The sequence below is a fragment of the Dicentrarchus labrax genome, unplaced genomic scaffold (assembly GCF_905237075.1).
Source record: "Dicentrarchus labrax unplaced genomic scaffold, dlabrax2021, whole genome shotgun sequence".
In the NCBI taxonomy this organism is placed as follows: Eukaryota; Metazoa; Chordata; class Actinopteri; family Moronidae; genus Dicentrarchus; species Dicentrarchus labrax.
In genome coordinates, this window is record NW_026136724.1 from 12,939,067 (window position 1) to 12,948,674 (window position 9,608).

The window sequence follows — 9,608 nt, forward strand, 5'->3', positions numbered from 1 at the left end:
GTCTTAAATAATCTCACCTGAACTGCATTACACTTTGGTAGAGTACGTGGAGTGGATTATGTAACCAGAGACATATTGTACAGTTTTTCAGTTCAGTCTTTCAAACCTATCCTTGAAAGACAATATCTTTGCATTGCATTCAACCGGAGCTCTTTCTGTTTAACTCTTAAATGCCTGCACAAGCTATCTAGAACTATCTTTTCTTAGTTGTTTATATATTTTTTTTAGATGTGTGTATTGGGATTTTGGGGGCATCTTCCTGTGTAAACATTTAAAACTCTCCCTCTGTGTGTGTGTGTGTGTGTGTGTGTGTGTGTGTGTGTGTGTGTGTGTGTGTGTGTGTGTGTGTGTGTGTGTGTGTGTTGATATTGGCAAAAATAACTGATTCACAAAATCTGTATTTTAGTAATTATGTGTCTAGTTTGAAGTTGAAGTTGAAGTTTAAAAGTGTGTGCATTTTGTGTTTGATCTGTCTGTGGACAACAAGATTATTGTTTATCTGAACAAATGTCAAAGTCTTATTATGTCTCTTTCTTTATTGTCCTTCTCTTTTCTGCTTTCTTGTACACACACACAAAATCATACCAGCACAAACATGTACAGAGATTATAGCTTTCCCAACTAAGAAATGTCACTTGTGTTCTCTTTCTCTCCCTCACAAACACATAATTATAGTTTTTATCGACAAATGTCAAACATTCATCAGTAAGACGGAATGGAGAGAGAGGCAGTTAAGAACTTATTTCTCTATAGTCCTTTTTGTCCTTGTTTGTACCACATCTTTCTTGTATCTCATTCTTTCAATACTTAATATGTGACTGTTTGACCCTGTGAAAAACATAATCTCCCCCTCATTTTCATCTTAACCATTATTGTTTCCAAAGGTCTCTGCATCTGTCGTCAATACGCCTCACATTGTAATCTGCATCTTGCTTCACTTGCACTCAATACTGAGAAGAATGCTGCATGATTATGAAACGCAAACACGACAATAATGGAAAAGTTAAGAAGGGATTTCTGTCATGATGTAAAGGAAATTGCAATTTTACTGCTGTGATGTGCTGCTGATGAATGAATATTGCAGGTTTTAGCACATTCTCTTGTCTATGCACTGTTATTTCTGCATTTCTTGTAATTAGTTTTGCTTAATAGGGAGACACAATAGTGTTTGTCAAATAAAAAATGTCTTTGGCAGTCTAACTCCCAAGTGTTCCTTGTGTGATTGGTAAATACACATTTTACTCTTTCAATTCCTTAATTAACCGTGCATGGGTCCAAAAGGGAAAATGCATACAGACACCAAAACATTGATCTCAGTAAGTAAAACTGCCTGGGTATGGCATCGGATTTATGTCATATGTCACAAGCGTGTTAAAACATGCTCACAAGCAAATTATATGATTTCACACATGCAGGTATTAACTGCTACCCTTATAAAACAAATCCTCACACACAACCGAGAGTTGTACAGGTAGCTGCAAGCGAGAAACAAACCAGTGCCTCCCTTGGCACATTGTCAAAAGCGAGGTGAATGCGAGCGAGCAGAAGTCAACTTTGAGAGCAGAATAATGCCTGTGAGAGCGTGTACACCCTCCAGCACTCGCCAAGCAGAATCTCTCGTCCATGGTGGCTACTTTGTGCGGTTACTTATTAGTTGTATACACACAGGTCCCATTCTTTACCTCTCCCTATGTTTTATTATTCCAGTACAACTCTCAGTTGTTGAATTTGTGCATGAGGACTCAGTATATTGTGCGAGTCACAATTAATATCTGCGCATGTGAAATAATTGCTCATGACATATGACCATACCTGCATTGCATAGGTTTTTAATGAAATGCAATGGAAATTCTCTTGTATGAGTATGCAGAAAATTAAACTGCAGAAAGGTTAATTGTCCTGCTATTATCCGCTTATTATTACTCTTTTATTTGGTTGCTTGAGTCTGGCACAAACAAATATATTACACAATCTAGTGTAGTCAAATTAAGTATTATAACAGGCAATTAATTAGCAAAAATGTTAACTGAGTGGTCATTCAATAAGTTCTATACACTATCTCTATATCTATCTAACATAAGTAGATAGAGAAAGTAAATCAAAATTTTTATTCTAATACTCAGAACTGAAGATTTTTCTACAGCTGTAACTGAATGGACAAGGACATCCTTTATCCGACTAATATCTCCCATTCCACGTATTTTTTAAAGACATAAATTGAAACTCATTTCACAAACACGAGAGCGGAGTAACCTTTCAACTCAAATCCCAAAATGATTGTTTGTGTTTCCCAAAAGCAACAGTGCTATGTTCAACAAAGCCTCAGCAGATCCCCTGACTTTCTGATGGTGATTGTTCAATAAACTGATGTTGCCAGGCAACAAATACTGATCCAGCCAGTAAAAGGAGTTCTGGCAAATTCTGGTCGACTCCTCGGAGAGAAAAAAAAGTTCAGCGACAGTTGACTATAATGATCAGTTTTAATTGAAATCGTTGACGTAAACACAGACAACCTTACACACAGACTTGCAGACATGTGGAGGCTATTGATCCACCAGCAAAACATACAAACATACAACAAATTGTGCACACAAGGAACCATTTAAACTTACAGACTAACATATATTGGCATACACAAGAAAACACAGACACACACACACACTCTCAGGAAAGTACGCACAGATGTACACAAACACACAGACCCAAATGGATGCACATATACCCGCACACACAAGTTAGGACATCCAAAGGACCTTAACTCATGTAACTATTACAAGTGATAGATAATTGAATATGACCTTTGACCTTAAAGTTTGCAAAGTCCAGTTACAGTTGTTTTTCTGTGACAACTTTGAGAGAGCCACAAGAATACAGACACACACACACCTCTGTGCTGCTAACCTCAGAGGAGTCGCCAGAGGCTGCACTGACATCACGTTACCAAAGCAACAGGCAGAGGGCTGGGATTGGACGAAAAGCATGATGACTCAACCTCCCTCCCTCATCCTCCTCCTCTCTCTCTCTCTCTCTCTCTCTCTCTCTCTCTCTCTCTCTCTCTCTCTCATCATAATCTATTTCTCTCTCACTCTCTAGAAGTGTCTCTCACTTTCTCATGCGCAACTTTTTGAACGTCAAGGATGCAGACAGAGGCACACGCACGGGCAGAGCCACATGACACTTTCCAATTAAAAGAATGGAAATGGTGGCACGTGTCGGATTGGACTAACTTGAATAATACACAGGACATGCACTCACACAAACACACACAAACTGAATGAGGCTGCAAATGTGTGCAAAATAATCTGACAAGCAGGTACCGTATTCCCTTTGCAGCAAGTATCAAGCACTACATTTTAAGCTGAGTTGATGGGTTTGTTTAAATGTGAAACCCACTGACACAGCTAAAAGATGGACGGAGGATTCTGTCACCACCGTTCGGCAGGTCGAAGGTGACAGAACAGAGGTGATAGAGTGTTAAATGCCTGGCCTGTTCATTCAAAATGAAAATAAATGCTGTTGACACTGGGTATATGTGTGCATGGACCTTCTAAGTCAGCAGAGCCTACCTTAAGTTAACCTAGTTTCACAGCCTTCTTGAGCAGGCCTGTTGGAGGCACACTCACTAAATCATTCATAGTGGAGAGACAGGGAGAAACATGTTCCTGTGTGTGTGTGTGTGCGCCTGTGTGTTAAAGAAAGGGTGAATGCAAAACGCTATGCTCTTTCTTCTTTCTGTTCTGAATGTTTACATGCCGGTTTGTGCTCATAACAGGGCTATTTCGTCACACATCAAAAAGGAATTCAAGTGGCAACATTTTGAGGCACTAATTTGGTGTGAAATTCAATTACCTACTCAATCTTTTATAATGTGAAAGAAGATCAACTGGGTGTGTGTTTTTCTGTGTGTGATCACCCCCTTTCATTACCTCACTAATCCAATTTTCTTATGGCAGAACATACATATCTGAATTTAAAGGAGTAGTTCAAATTTTTTGTACTGACAAGATGGCAACTGTAATTTTTACATTTCCGCAACATGTAAGTTAAACTTTCAATAATTAATTGTTTGGCCACTTGAGGGAAGCAAAACAAGTTGTTAACACCCCGTAAAGTTCATATGGTGAATGTTTTGCGAAATTACAGACCTGTGCAATGGTCACTCTCCTTTAAGGTCTGCTTTGCTCTCCTCACCAACTCCTGAGGGAAACATTTGGCTCTTTAGCTGCTAAATGCTCCCCTATGTTCACCAACTCAGTTGCTAACTTGTCGTTTGGTGCTGCAGGTAGTGTACAATGTTCATTTAAGCTTTTTTTTTTTATAGCTGAAAACAGCTGGTGAAAGCTGTACGAGTGAACACCATGAGTATAGAAATATTGATATTGTAGCTTTTACGGATCTTGAGAGGTATTTTTTCCCTTTGGACAAAGCCAGGATTTCTATTTCCCTCTACCTCCAGCCTTTGTGCTTAGCTTCCATCATGTTCTTTTACTTCCATGTTTCCTCCCTCGACTTCCTTCTCTCCACTCTTTTTGTCTCTCTCTCTCTCTCTCTAAAATGACAGATGGTGCTCGCTCATCTCTCCCCTATTTATCTCTCAATTACCCTTCTCTTTTTTTACTTGATTCTTGTTTTGATCTCTTGTCGATTGTCACTCTCCCTGTATTTTTTCATTGTACTCCCTGTACCTCTGTTGTTCCCTTGTTCTGTTTTTTACACCGTCCCTACCTTACACTTTGTTTTCCATCCCTCACTCTCGACTCCTGTCTGACCCACACCGCTCTCTCTCTCTCTCTCTCTCTCTCTCTCTCTCCTCTCCTCTCCTCTCCTCTAGGAAATCCCTCTCTACCATCTGTCTGGTTGTGATGAATTCAGAGCCTTTCAGAACAAATCAACTTGGCCAAATTAATGAGACTCTCCAAGGGGATAAACTTTGTGCGAGTGTGTGTGTGTGTGTGAGAGAGAGAGTGTTTGTGTGTGAGAGTGAGCGTGTGCCTAAAATGCTTCATAATCCGTAGTCTGTACCACTTAATTTATCCTGCAGTGACAGATAGTGGGTTACAGGGAAATTCAGCAGACAAGGCTGGCTGCACACACTGGGTTTCTTAAACCATTACAGGTCAGGACCCAAGATGGGCCTGTTTTTGGTCATCCTCACATATTAATTGGTGTTTTTCACAATGAGACTCTACGTTCACTTGCAGCTAAATTTTCCAAAAAGATGCAAGGCAACTGCAAATGATTTCAATGACCAATTTCATGACTCTACGTTTGTAGGTATGCATCATAAGCCATGTTCAGACTATATAGGGCCACCTGGTCTGTCTACTAGCCAGAAGCATCAGTGCTGCTGGAAAAGCAACATATCTCTTCATCTGTTTAGGGTTTGCTGATAGGGAGATATGGTGTATGGTATATGGTATATGGTGTTTCAAAAAGAAGCATACTTATTTCCCTAATAAAAGGGTTATAATTAAACAGCAAAGTTGTCATTTTTACTTGTTCAGTAACAGCATAATTAAACAGTTAGTATTCATAATTTGTACAAAACAGTGTATTTTTGGGACAAATGAAATTAGTGTATTAATCATTGGACATTAACATAAGCAATATATATATATATATATATATATATATATAGATTTTTTTGTGTCCACAGTGTGATATTGCAGGTAAACTGTTGATTATATTTAGTAAGTATTGCATATAAATACAATACCAAAATATTCTGTATAGCTGATCACAATGTATCATGTGTATGTAGTAGCCATCTTAAAGACATTTTAAACATGAAGTTCAGTTTAATTTGTCATGAGGAGTTCTATTCAGCCTGTGACAACAGCTTTGTAATATCTTCTGTGGCTTTGGAAGAGGCTCTCTAAAGACGCATTGCCTTTGGTACAATGAGGTATTTATTTTTATCATATTTTAATCATGCTGTGGGCATTTTGTGGCAGACGTGTTACGCCGCATCTGTTTTTCAACTGTATAATATATACTATAAAAGAACCAAAAGGCAAAATAAATTGGAATACAATACTCTATTCAATAAAAGGCTGTCTGGAAAAATGTGTTTCAAGGCATGAATTAAAACATGATTGATTTCTAATGGAGCAATCCTCATTGACCGTATTGACCGAAGGGTGATAAAACTGTCTGGTCAATATGAGCGTGATTCACGGATGATAGAAAACGGTGATATATGAGAACAGAGACACAAATGACTCCTTGGATGGAACCATAGACATATACAATCTCTCTGTCCCTGTGTGTGCGTGTGTGTGTGTGTGTGTGTGTGTGTGTGTGTGTGTGTGTGTGTGTGTGTGTGTGTGTGTATGTTAAGATGGATAGTGCCTTGAAGTCACTTGCTCCTTGCAGGAACTAGTGGTTGTATCGCTAAACGTGCCTGCCCAGACCTGGTGTTAATACAAAGACTAGAGCCAATTCATCTTCACTGACACTCACCCAATAGCACAGTAAATTACAGAGTGAGGGAGGGGGTGAGGGTGTTAAAAGATAGGGAGAGAAAGAGAGCGATAGAGATGAGGGAAGAGACAGAATTGGTAGAGGAGGAAGAGAGAAGGAAGAGAAAAGTTGGAGGAGAGAAGGAAGGGGAGAGACTATACATATCCATATAGTTCACACAGCAACTTATAATGAATGTAACAGAATGGGTTTAAATTCATATATCATCAATATTAGAGGCAACGAACAGGAGTGCAGGGATTTAATCATGCCTCCTGGATAATAAATACACCAATATTCCAGTAGCAAGGGAATTAATAACTCTAATAGAGAAATGCTGGGTAAGACCATAGTAGCCAGGCAGAAAGATTAAAAAATACACTTTCTTGCTCCAAACCACAGCCAGTAATCATTTTTCATAACACGTATTTCCTGCATCATTGATGGAACAGAACCGGCCATAAAAGTCGCCTTGGCAGGAGGTGCTGGCACTAACAATGGATCCTCATGCCAGAAGGCCTCTTTGCCAGACACATAAACAGCCCGAAAAAAGTGGACACATCCCTTGGAGGACCAAATAAATCAAGCTCACCTCGCATTCTTATCTGGTGTTAAAACCCTCTTCCCGCTCAATCAGTTAGCACAGTCTCATAGGAGCTGCCTGAGGGGACTGGGCCACAGTCTATACACTGTTGTTTATGGAATTGAATAACTTTTATAAGCTAATTTTTTTCCGACAGTGCTTATATCATTTTTAACATCTTATGCTGGATATACTTTGACATTTTTGGTTGCAGCAATGCTAAACTAATTTTCCCAAACACTAAGGCTCTCTAGCTTTTCTCACCACAAGGTGCAACGAAGAGACAAAGTGGTGCAAGTCTAGTAAAGACTGTTAGTGATTTACGTAATTCAGTCTAACATAAAAGGCAGTGTCAAATATTCTTCTTTAGAGAAGAAGTGAGAGTGAGAATATGATGATCAAGAAGGGCTTGGGTGCAAGATATTTTTTTTGTCCTTTTCATCCACCATGGATTGCTATCAGGTTACATCACAGACAGCTGTCATTTCATCTGCTGCACACTGAAAGGTCATCGAAAAATAAAGTCAAAGTTGAAAGAAGGAGAATTTTGAGTGCAGTGACATGACATAAAATCCAAATCCTGCAATGGCGTTTGCCGTCTTGACTCTCTCCATCTCACACAGGTGCAAAGAAATCATTTATTATGTGTTTATTTTTTATTCAAGAACGCGCCAGAAATGGCCGAGTATGACAGATTACACATGACAGCAGCAACACAACAAAACTTGAAGTATTAGTTTGAACTGAATACATTTTGGCTATCAACAGTACATGCCTTTAAGCATTTTTCTGTATATGAAGTGTCCTTGAGCCTGGCACTAAATTCTCTGCAGCTGAAAGGTTGCATTATAGTGGCTAACCCTGGTGACCCCTGCACTCTGAAGCAGAGGGGGCAGGACTAATTAGAGGACTACCCCTTTGGGATAACACACAACCCAAACACACATAGAGCCCTTAACTTTGCTGTTATAAAAGCAGATGTCTTTCTATGACAAAAATCCTTCGACAATAATAGACAACAACAAAAAAGTTTTGTGTGCAGCATATTGTATGTTCACTGCTATTCCAGTCATTCTAGCCAATCATCTTTCATAACTACCATTCAAGAGTCTGTCCTATATAGCACTGGCAGCAGCTACTGGCAGCTAAAACAGATTTCTGTTTGCCAGGAACTACATTGAAGACCAGTGAAGCCAGCACAGCACCCACATTTGGACAGGAAACCAGAGGACTCATGTTCTGGTTGTATGGTTGTATGTATGTGTATGTGTTGGGCAGCTGACAAAACACAGTGTTTTAATTGGCCTGTGCAAAACCATGAAGCTGGTGACAGACAGTGATGTGTGCAAACTCAGGAAGGTGTACAGGTAGGTGCTGCTCACTAGTAAATAGAAAGGGCTGTATGACAGGGCCTGAAATCCATTTTATGACATATTGTTACAATTGAATTGGTAATTAGCTTTTAATATGTGAATGTATGATATTCCCTATCTTACACTGGTATTGCATGCTTATTTATCCATCCTGAATACATTAAAATAAGAGCAGATAGAGATTCTGGACTCTGGGCTGGACTGGGGGTTGATTGATTGATTGAACTTGCGGTTAGAAGTCACTGTTTTTTTTGTGCTATACTCAGTTTATAATATGGGATTCACACAGTTTATTTATTGAAAATGTAACATGAGTACATTTGTGTCGGACTCAACATCTTACACAGCTGACTAACTTTGCAAACTGTTCTGCTTACACATTCATTTACAGTCTTGTTTCCAGCCATCTAATATAGAGCAAATTCACTCTCCTTGTAACTTTGTTTTGGTCTCAACCAAGGGAAATGTATGTTTGTTGCTGGACAGGTAATGTATAGTGGGTATATCAGAGCTTTTTTGCTGCATACAACTTTGTCTGGAAGCAAGTTGATGACACAGGTGTGACTTTGTTAACCAAAACAGTAAGCGTGAAACCAAACCAACGAGCTGAACCCCTATTGGTCATACAGTGGTATTACAGAGGGGAGTTTCTTCCCTCACAAATATTCTTTTGCCAAATACAAACATCGACTGCAGAGAGTGCTTTTACCAGATAACAGACATGTTTAAATTTGGCTTAAACTCATGGAATTAATATTAATTAGCAACAACCGGAATGACCTGCTGCCAGCGATGTCTGTCATTTCAACCTGTGAAATGAGAATCTGCTACGTTTGATTGCTTGCTGCTAATAAAGAGAGAGGAGAGATGACAGATTTGACAATAGATTTGTAAGCGTTGGAGATTAGTCCATCCGTGAACTTTGCCAATTTTGGGTGTCAAAACCTAGAGTCACTCGCGCAGGTGCAGCCAAATTTTTCACATTCACACAATCTCATATGCAGTGAAATGGTGCGTTGTAGAGCCAAATGATTCACATGCTCATTAACAGCACAATGTGTGTGTGTGTGTGTGTGTGTGTGTGTGTGTTGTCAACTATGATTCAGTCCATGTAAGAAAGCAGCCAAGTAATTATATGCTGTATGCAAACAAACACACAATCCCCCCTACCAGTTACCCTCCACACCCCT

General features: G+C 39.3%; 1 protein-coding gene across 7 annotated transcripts in view; it reads right to left on the minus strand.

Annotated features, from left to right (window-relative positions):
* Positions 1–9,608, minus strand: part of cacna2d4a (calcium channel, voltage-dependent, alpha 2/delta subunit 4a) — an 85,267-nt gene that overhangs the window by 20,496 nt on the left and 55,163 nt on the right. The window lies entirely within an intron of this gene.